At 41.4% G+C, this 9,751-nt stretch overlaps 2 pseudogenes; both read left to right on the top strand.

The window, feature by feature from the left end:
- The first annotated feature begins 2,805 nt into the window (after nucleotides 1–2,805).
- LOC107298781 lies at nucleotides 2,806–8,134 on the top strand (annotated as a pseudogene).
- Nucleotides 8,135–8,184: 50 nt separating this feature from the next.
- LOC107298780 lies at nucleotides 8,185–8,892 on the top strand (annotated as a pseudogene).
- The last annotated feature ends 859 nt before the right edge of the window (nucleotides 8,893–9,751 follow it).

Below are 9,751 nucleotides of genomic sequence, written 5' to 3'. Positions count from 1 at the left end.
CATTGACATGGATGACGGATTGGATTAATTTATCTAATAAGAGGATATTGCATTTGGAAGGATGGGACTTGTACTTTGGGTGGCATGCTTATCTTTTTATGCAGAAAAAGATTGATAAAACTTTTAGAAACCATATAATAAGGGCTGCATTGTTAAGAGTTTGGCAAAAATACTTCTTTAAGTTTGATGTTAAACTTCCAATTTGGGTGATACCATCACATATTTTTTTGACTATACCAAGATTTGTGGTTATGGAGGCGCCATCCTATAAAGACTTGTTATATTTGAGTGGTAGTGGTGAATGGTGCCTCAAATCAATAGAAGTTTTGAGGCGGAAGTATCCAGACTTTTCCTGGTATGTGTATAGACAAATTCAAGAGAGATGGCGAATTGATAAAAAAACTGCTTTTTTTATGGAAAATGGGAATTTTTTGAAACAAGTAAGGGATGATGCTAAAGGACATATTAGAAGGATATATAATGTTTTATTAGAATTGGACTCAGAAACTGAGCTAGTTAAAGACTGTATGATTAAATGGGCTCAAAATATAGGAGAAATAATATCTATGGATACCTGGGAGTTGATATGGGTGAGAAATGTGAAATTTACGCAGGCACAAAACTTGCGTGAGAATTTTTATAAGATGTTTTATAGATGGCACATGGATCCTGCAACTATGTCTCGTATTTATGAGAACTATGAATCCAAGTGCTGGAGGTGTGGACAACAAGATGCAACTTTCTTTCATATGTGGTGGACTTGTAAGGTTATCAAGGCTTTTTGGATAAAACTATGGTGGAATTTACAACAAGTTTTTAAAAGAAGAATTTTTTTCCTGCCTCAGTTGTTTCTCCTAGGTATCACACATAATATGGATGTAAAAGAAACGAACTTAATGTTGTATTGTGTAACTGCTGCCCGTTTGCTGATAGCTCAAAACTGGAAGAGTAAGATTCTACCTACAATGGAGGACTGGAGATTGAAGGTTTCGCATCTTGCTGAAATGGCTAAAATTTCGGCCTATCTGAAAGACCACTCAAATGAACAATTTTTATCAATATGGAGAAGATGGATTGTCTATATTCAAAATAAGCATAGAATGGTGGAATACAATTTAGGTTTTTAGACAATTTGTTTTTTGTTTTTTTTCTATATATTTCACCTACTTATGTACTGATATTTTGTGGAGTTAGGGATATTAATATTAGTTTACTTGTAGCTGAATAGTATCCTGGGATTAGGTTTGGGAAGTCCGGGTGGGGGGTGGGGGGAGGGGTTTTTATTATTGTGATGTATCTGTGATATTTCTTATGATGAAAATAATAAAAATTTTACAAAAAAAATAAAATAAAATAAAATATAAAATATAAAATAAAATAATAAAATAAAAAATAAAATAAAATAAAATAAAATAAAATAAAATAATAAAATAAAATAAAATATGTTTGGGCGGCAGCCGTTTGGAAAAGCCATATCCTTTGCAGATAATCTTAAAGTGAAGAATTCTTCTCCCCCCCCTCCACCTGTTTTTGGATTTGCGTGGAAAATAACATATAGGGAAGTCGCGTAGATACCGGAATTGTTTAAAAATCTGGGCGGCTAGTGTTTTTTATAGAGATAGGGACGGGTTAGAAGCGGCCCTTTGCATTCAGCAATTATCTAGGCCAGGGGTCTTCAAACTTTGCCCTTTTATAGAGTTTTGGACTTCAACTCCCAGAATTCCTCAGCCAGGCATGCCTGGCTATTTATAAAAAATATTTATAATATTTTATAAAATTATATTTTATAAAATTTTAAAATTATATTTTAAAAAATATTTTATAAAATTATTTATAAAAATAATAAAGGTGAAATAAAAATTAAAAAGCTGGGATAAAGCAACTTTGTCTCTGTGGTTGACTAAGTGCTTTGGGAGTCACTCTTTAAGTTAGATATGTCTCAGATGCCACTGACTGACTGGTGAATTGGCTGCTCCTATCTTTTTAATTTTTTAAAACAGTTATGCCAGTGCATAACTGGCCAATTCACAGAGTTGTTCTGGTTCAAAGAGTCTCACAGTCTACTTGTCAATGTTCCTTCTCCATGTAACCTATGATGGAAGGTTGAGGCTCAGAATCTGCAGAGGTTATTTCGATCAGCTACTAAGTATAAGATTTATACAACTCTTAAAAAGAATCTTGATATTCTAGTGGGAGAATTTGACAGTCTGCTGAGTAGGACTTAGTGGGTGGCCAAAAAGATTTCTGAAGTCCACCAAGAGACCATCACCACAGAGGGAGGCACTGTCTGTGCCTAAATAGGACCCTTTGAGACTTCAAAGCAGCTGAAACAGCACCAACAATTTCTGACCTGATCCAGGAGGATTGCCTGCTGTTGCTCACCTTCCCATCTGCTGACCTGAAGTATTGGTATTTTTTTTTCTACTGGAAGTCAAGACAGCAATGTAGGAGGATCCTACTTTCAGTCTACCTGTCTGTGTTGCTTTTTTAGGTCCAGCTGGGTTTTCTTGAAAGTTCAGGGGAGAAAGCTGAGGTACAAAAATTGTGACACAACAATAGGCCCAACAGGTAAGTAGCATCCTGTTTAGCTTTTGTAAAGGGCTGGGCTGTGTAGTTTCAGCTGTAGATAGAGGCTGATGGGACCCAATTGTCCTTTACAGGATACAGTCGCTTCTCCAATGCAGAAGAACAAGCTAAGCCGGTGACTACAAAGATCTACCAGGTGAGCATGGAAGAATTTCTGGAGCAAAACTGTACAGACCTGCAAAAATGAATCAAGCTCCTACAGCATATGGCACCAATGACATGTGGATGCCATTGCCACCTTCGTTTGCCATCTGTCCTCCTGGGCTGGAGTATTTAACCCAACTTGATTGGTTATTAATCCACCAGAAATATGAAGTTCTGGAACTGATCACCTCTTTTGAAACAGCCAACAAGTACGAAGTGAGAAACAGGCTTGGAGAAATGGTGTATTTTGCCAAAGAAGAAAACAACTTCTGTGTGAGGAATTGCCTGGGGACCTTGCGGCCCTTTACCATGGTGATCTCTAACCACGTGGGACAACAGGTCATCCACCTCGTGCGGCCTTTCCGTTGTGACGGCTGCTGTTGCCCGTGCTGCTTGCAAGAACTGGAAATCCAGGCCCCACCAGGCTTACCCGTTGGCTATCTCCAGCAGCTGTGGCACCCCTTTCTGCCCAAATTTGTAATCCAGAACGAAGCCCGCCGAGATGTCCTGAAAATCATTGGACCTTTCATCACATCCGCCTGCTGTGGCAATGTGGTATTTGAAGTGACGGCACTAGATGAAAAGACCAGCGTGGGAAAGATTTCTAAGCAGTGGGGAGGTGTTCTGCAGGAGCTTTTCACCGACGTGGATTTCCTTGGAATTTCGTTCCCAATAGACCTTGATGTTAAAATGAAAGCAGTGTTGCTTGGGGCTGGTTTCGTCCTTGACTTCATTTTCTTTGAAAATGGTGGACGGTGTACTGTTTGGTGTTAGAAGCGTCCCTGTATTATAAAACCTTTAGAGAAAGATCTTGTGTTTACCTTTTTCCTTGGCTAAAACGGAGAGTCGGGTTTGCTTACTAGAGATTATTTTGGGATAACCAATATGAAAACCTATTTTTGATAATATTTGGTCTGTAAACCTTTCATGCACTTGTAGGAAAAGAACTCTTTCAGGACCTGACTGTATTTTAGTCACCCTTTCCAAATTAAAGAAAATAAGTTTCCTTTCTCTTACGGTTTGGCTAAGAAACTTTGGATGTTTCTTTTTTAAGATTTCTTTCATTTGTTCATCGTACTTTTTTTGAGATCTTATGGAAGAGTGCATAGAAATAACAATAAGAACGTATTCCAATGGTTATGGTTATATTATATCTGGTGCAGCTGTAGGACTGAAATACTCTGTCTTAAGAAAGTGATGTAGAAGGAATAACACATTGCAATCTATGTTGATTGGAGTTATAGATAAATCGTTGGTATATTAAATACATACAAATAGTCCCCAACTTACGATTGTTTGTTTAGTGACTGTTCAGGGTTATACGGTACTGAAAAAAGGGACTTACAACCAGTTCTCACACCTATGCCCATTGCAACGTCCCTGGGGTCATATGATCCGAATTCAGACACTTGACAACAGCTGCAATGTCCCAGAGTCATCTGATCATCATTTGCAACCTTCCCAGCTGGTTTCCAAAAAGTCACGGAAAAGCCAAATTTGCTTTAAAAACAGGGTGTTCCACTTAACGGCTGCAATAAAGAAGCTGGTAAAATCAAATGCACGGCACTTAATGAGTGCATGGAAGTTCTGCTGCCAATAGTGGTCATAAGTTAAGGACAGCTTATAGAGAGAACTATAACATAATTAGGCAATAGCGGACAGTGTTATACTTTGTACCTTGGCATAACCTACTCACGTCCACCTGGTGGAAAGGAGGAGGCAGACGTATCTCGTATTATTGAACAAAACTTTACCCCTACATTCCTCCATGCGGTGCAACGCAAATATGAAAGGGCAGCACATTCGCTGTGATGTCATAATGCAGTTTTGCTTATTTGTCATCCTGATGCCAGGTGTGAACGCATCTGTCATGACGGTGAAAAATGGGATTCAATAGCAGTAGCAACAGCACTTTAGACCAAGGCTTTTCAACCAGTGGTACGGGTACCACCTGTGGTACATTGGCACCTAACAGGTGGTACGTGACCATCCTAGAAAAGTGGTAGCAGGGGAGGGGAATGAGCTGAACCGGTGGCAGCACCGCACAAGCCTGAGTGAGAGATGGCTGGAGCTGCAGGGCTGTCGAGCTCAGCGGAAGTGCTAGGATCAGCGCCAGGCTCCAGCTGTAGTTCACACTGATCCTGACGCTTCTGCTGAGCCCAGAAGAAGCGCCAATCAGCTTGAATGTTGCAGCATCTCCAGGGTCTTGTGATTTATATGTTAGATGCTTGGCAACTGATTCATATTTATGACGGTCACAGTGTCCCAGGGTCATGTGAAATGACCAAAACCTGCTGCAACCACCCAGCAGACGGGAGGAATAAAAACCAAACACTCCCCACCCCACCCCCGCTGCCAATCCTCAACAGAAATGCTCACAGCAATGAAAACCTCGGATAGGAGGAAGAGCGCCATCAGGTGGGCAGGCAGGTATCTTGCTCGGCACTTTTTTCAGTGCCATTGTAACTTCAAACAGTCACTAAGCGAACTGTTATAAGTCGAGGACTACCTGTACTTCATCACTTTTTTCCTTTTTTGGGGGGGGTCATCAAGTTTTTGACACCTTGCTAGGTGACTGGTGGTACTTGGATGTTGCCATACCCTAAAAGTGGTACAATGGGTGAAAAGGTTGAAAAGCCCTGCTTTAGACTTCTATACCGCTTCGCAGGGCTTTACACCCCTCGCTAAGTGGTTTACAGAGTCAGCCTATTGCCTCCCCCCAACAATCTGGGTCCTCATTTTACCGACATCGGAAGGATGGAAAGCCGAGTCAACCTTGAGCCAGGAGTCTCAAACTGCCAAACTGCTGGCAATCGTCAGTCAGCAGAATTAGGCGGCACTACTGCATTCTAACCACTGCACTACTATGAAAAGTAATATTTCCACCTCCTCCTCCATTTCATTTCATTCAGATGTTTTAGCAGTTGAAACTGGAAAAATAATCCTTGAAATACCATCGTTTTGTAACCTGCATTTCATTCTCTACCTAATCACTATCTTTCACTACACATTGCTGTGGACAATGAACATGCTACTTAAAGCCATCACCACACTTTGCCTCTTCAACCAGATCCAGATAGAATGGTGTTTTTCCAACCTTGACAACTTTAAGTTGCGTGGACTTCAACTCCCAGGGACACTGCAACCGTCAGAAATATGAGTCAATTGCCAAGCATCGGAATTTGGATTCCGTGACCTTGGGGATGGCTGCAACAGTCGTAAGTGTGAAAAATGGTCATAATTCATTTTTTTTGTAACTTTGAATGGCCACTAATGGTTGTAAGTTGAGGACTACCTGCATTTATTAAACTTGTAATCAACCTGATGATTTGTTCCTTTGGTTTTGGCATACTACCTTTTGTGAGCCCAGTGATTGTGGTTTGAAAGCTATGGTTTTTTTTAACAGAACATAGAATAGCAGAGTTGGAAGGGATCTTGGAGATCTTCTAGTCCAACCCCCTGCTCAGCAGCAACTGTTTGATCCCAACCATTCAAAATCCAAATTAGCTGGTGAGTTTATTTGCAAAAGAATGGGTACCCTGCTGCATTTTATTCTCTCTTTTTAACTTGGCTCAGCTCTGACCTTGAAATCTTATCTCTATTCATATTGGATGAACTTGGGTTTATTATTAGCTCCAAAATATATTTTTTAGAAGGGCAGCATCTGGCAGGATTTGTTTTTAGCCATACAATTTCATTAGGAAAATGGTCACAGTGATGGCAGACAAACAATGGCTTCTAATACTCTTGAATTGCACTGCACTGCAAAATGACTCCTGTAATAACATACACTGAATTTCTTAACTGGTAACTATACCAACAAGCCAGAAAGATCTCACTATGACAGGGGTCTTCAAACTTGGCCCTTTTATGACTTGTGGACTTCAACTCCCAGAATTCCTCAGCCAGGCATGCTGGCTGAGGAATTCTGGGAGTTGAAATCCACAAGTCATAAAAGGGCCAAGTTTGAAGACCCCTGCACTACGACAACCAATTAGTGTGGAGCAGGGGTCTTCAAATTGGCCCTTTTATGGCTCAAGGACTTCAACTCCCAGAATTCCTCAGCCAGGCACGCTGGCTAAGGAATTCTGGGAGTTGAAGCCCATGAATCATAAAAGGGCCGAGTTTGAAGACCCCTGGTGTAGAGGTTAAGGTGCTGGCCTGGAACCAGGAGATGATGAATTCCTGCTTTAAGCATGAAAGATGGCTAAATGACTTTGGGTCAATCACATGGTGGATGTGAGTCCTAGTACTACTTTACGCATGAAAGCTGAATGGGTGACTTTGGGCCAATCACCAGGAGACAGTGAGTTCTAGGCATGAAAGCGGGTTGGATGACTGGGCCAGTCAATCTCTCTAAGCCCAACCCACAATAGAAGGAAGAAGGAGCATTAAGTATGTTCACCGCTTTGTGTTATTTATAAAAACGATAAAGGTGGAATAAAAATAAAAAAGTTGGGATAAAACAACTTTGTCTCTGTGATTGACTTACTAAGTGCTTTGGGATTCATTCTTTAAGTTACATAGGTCTCAAATGCCACTGACTGGTGAGTTGGCTGGTCCTATCTTTTTAATTTTTAGAAACAGTTATGCCAATGCATAATTGGCCAATTCACAGAGTTGTTCTGGTTCGTAGTGTCTCACAATCTACTTGCCTGTGTTGCATCTCCATGTAACTGTTGAAAGAAAAGTCTTCATCGTGGTTCAGTCCAAGCCGGGGATAAACAACATGGCGACTGCTTTAGAAAGAAGTTTGCAGTTTATTGAAGAGCCAGACAGAAAGATGGTTCTGGCAGGAAAGAGGAGAGAAAAGGGGCTGAGCACATGTAGGGACTGGGTTTTTATACCCTTTGGAGCCTGTTGTTTTGAGTTGCTTCCTGTTCCTGTGGCATGAACTTTGACCTGAGTCTGAGTGTGCCTTTCTGGTATTCTGATGGTGATGGGTCAATCTTATTATGTCCAAAGGTCATATCCTGCTTCCCTGGGGCTGGGGCTGATGACTCTTAGAGTTTGGATGGGGTATGTAGATTTTAGGTCTTTGTCTTCTTAATCTCCTAGCTCCCTGGATTTACATCTGCATCTCTATAAAGCTGGTTTCTGCCTGGGGAAGGGAGACCTGGGGCTATTAAGAAAACTGGACATGCTTTCCTGCCTCTGTAAGATCCTTGGAGGAAATATATTTTTCTGCCCTTTTAATATTTCCTTCTCTGGGGGGGCTGACTTCCCACATAACCTATGATGGAAGGCTTGGGCTCAAAATCNGGCTGATGGGACCCAATTGTCCTTTACAGGATACAGTCGCTTCTCCAATGCAGAAGAACAAGCTAAGCCGGTGACTACAAAGATCTACCAGGTGAGCATGGAAGAATTTCTGGAGCAAAACTGTACAGACCTGCAAAAATGAACCAACCTCCTACAGCTATAACAGCATATGGCATCAATCCCAATAGCCTGTGGATGCCATTGCCACCTTCATTTGCCATCTGTCCTCCTGGGCTGGAGTATTTAACCCAACTTGATTGGTTATTAATCCACCAGAAATATGAAGTTCTGGAACTGATCACCTCTTTTGAAACGGCCAACAAGTACGAAGTGAGAAACAGGCTTGGAGAAATGATGTATTTTGCCAGAGAAGAAAACAACTTCTGTGTGAGGAATTGCCTTGGATCCTTGCGGCCCTTTACCATGGTGATCTCTAACCACGTGGGACAACAGATCATCCACCTTGTGCGGCCTTTCCGTTGTGACGGCTGCTGTTGCCCGTGCTGCTTGCAAGAACTGGAAATCCAGGCCCCACCAGGCTTACCCATTGGCTACGTCCAGCAGCTGTGGCATCCCTGTCTGCCCAAATTTGTAATCCAGAACGAAGCCCACCGAGATGTCCTGAAAATCATTGGACCTTGCATCACATCCGGCTGCTGTCGTGATGTGGTATTTGAAGTGATGGCACTAGATGAAAAGACCCACGTGGGAAGGATTTCTAAGCAGTGGGGAGGTATTCTCCAGGAGTTTTTCACCGACGTGGATTTCCTTGGAATTTCGTTCCCGGTAGACCTTGATGTTAAAATGAAAGCAGTGATGCTTGGGGCTGGTTTCCTCCTGGATTTCATTTTCTTTGAAGCAGGAGGAAACAATGACCAACGATATACTGTTTGGTTTTAAAAGCTGGCCGTCCCTGTATTATAAAAAGTTTAGAGAAAGTCCTTGTGTTTATCTAGTCTTCTTTGGCTAAACTGGAAAGTCAAGTTTGCTTACTAGAGGTTTTTTTTTTTGGTTGAGTATGTTGGAAGTAAGTCTTCATCCTGGTTCATCCAAGCCGGGAATAAATAAGCAACATGGCGACTACTTTGGGAAGAAGGTTACAGTTTATTGAAGAAGCAGAAAGATGGTTCTTGAAGGAAAGACCAGAGGAGAGAGGGCCTGAGCACATGTGCAGTAGGTTTTTATACCCTCTCTAGCCTTTTGTTTGGAATAGTTTCCTGTTCCTGTGGCATGAACTTTGAGGATATTTCCTGTGTCATGTATTCTGACCTGATCCTAGGTGTGCTCTCTGGTATACTTCATGGTAATGGGTTAGTCCTATTATGTCCCAAAAGTCATATCCTGCTTCCCTGGGGCTGGGCTAATGACTCTTACAGTTTGGGTGAGGTATGCAGATTTTAAGTCTCTTTGTCTTCTTGAGTTCTCTGGCTCCAACTTTCTGATGGTTTTACATTTGCATTTGTATAGGGCTGGCTCCTGCTTGGGGACAGATTTGCGGCCAGGATTGGTTCCTGCTTTTAAAAATCCTTTTGAGGAAAAATATATTTTTCTGCCCTTTTAATATTTCCTTCTCTGGGGCTAACTTCCCTCAAGTAAGAAATATTAAAGGTGATTTTTGATAATATTTGGCCCATCAACCTTTCGTGCAGTTCTATTCCAGGACGTGACTATATTTTAGATGGCCTTTCAAACAGCATATACTTTGAGAAGAAGTTTTCTTTCTCTTGCGGTTTGTATAAAAATTGTTGGGATTAGGTTC

Source organism: Protobothrops mucrosquamatus, unplaced genomic scaffold (genome assembly GCF_001527695.2).
Source record: "Protobothrops mucrosquamatus isolate PMUCROS unplaced genomic scaffold, P.Mucros_1.0 scaffold4275, whole genome shotgun sequence".
Lineage (NCBI taxonomy): Eukaryota > Metazoa > Chordata > Lepidosauria > Squamata > Viperidae > Protobothrops > Protobothrops mucrosquamatus.
This window is presented reverse-complemented; position numbering and strand designations above follow the sequence as displayed.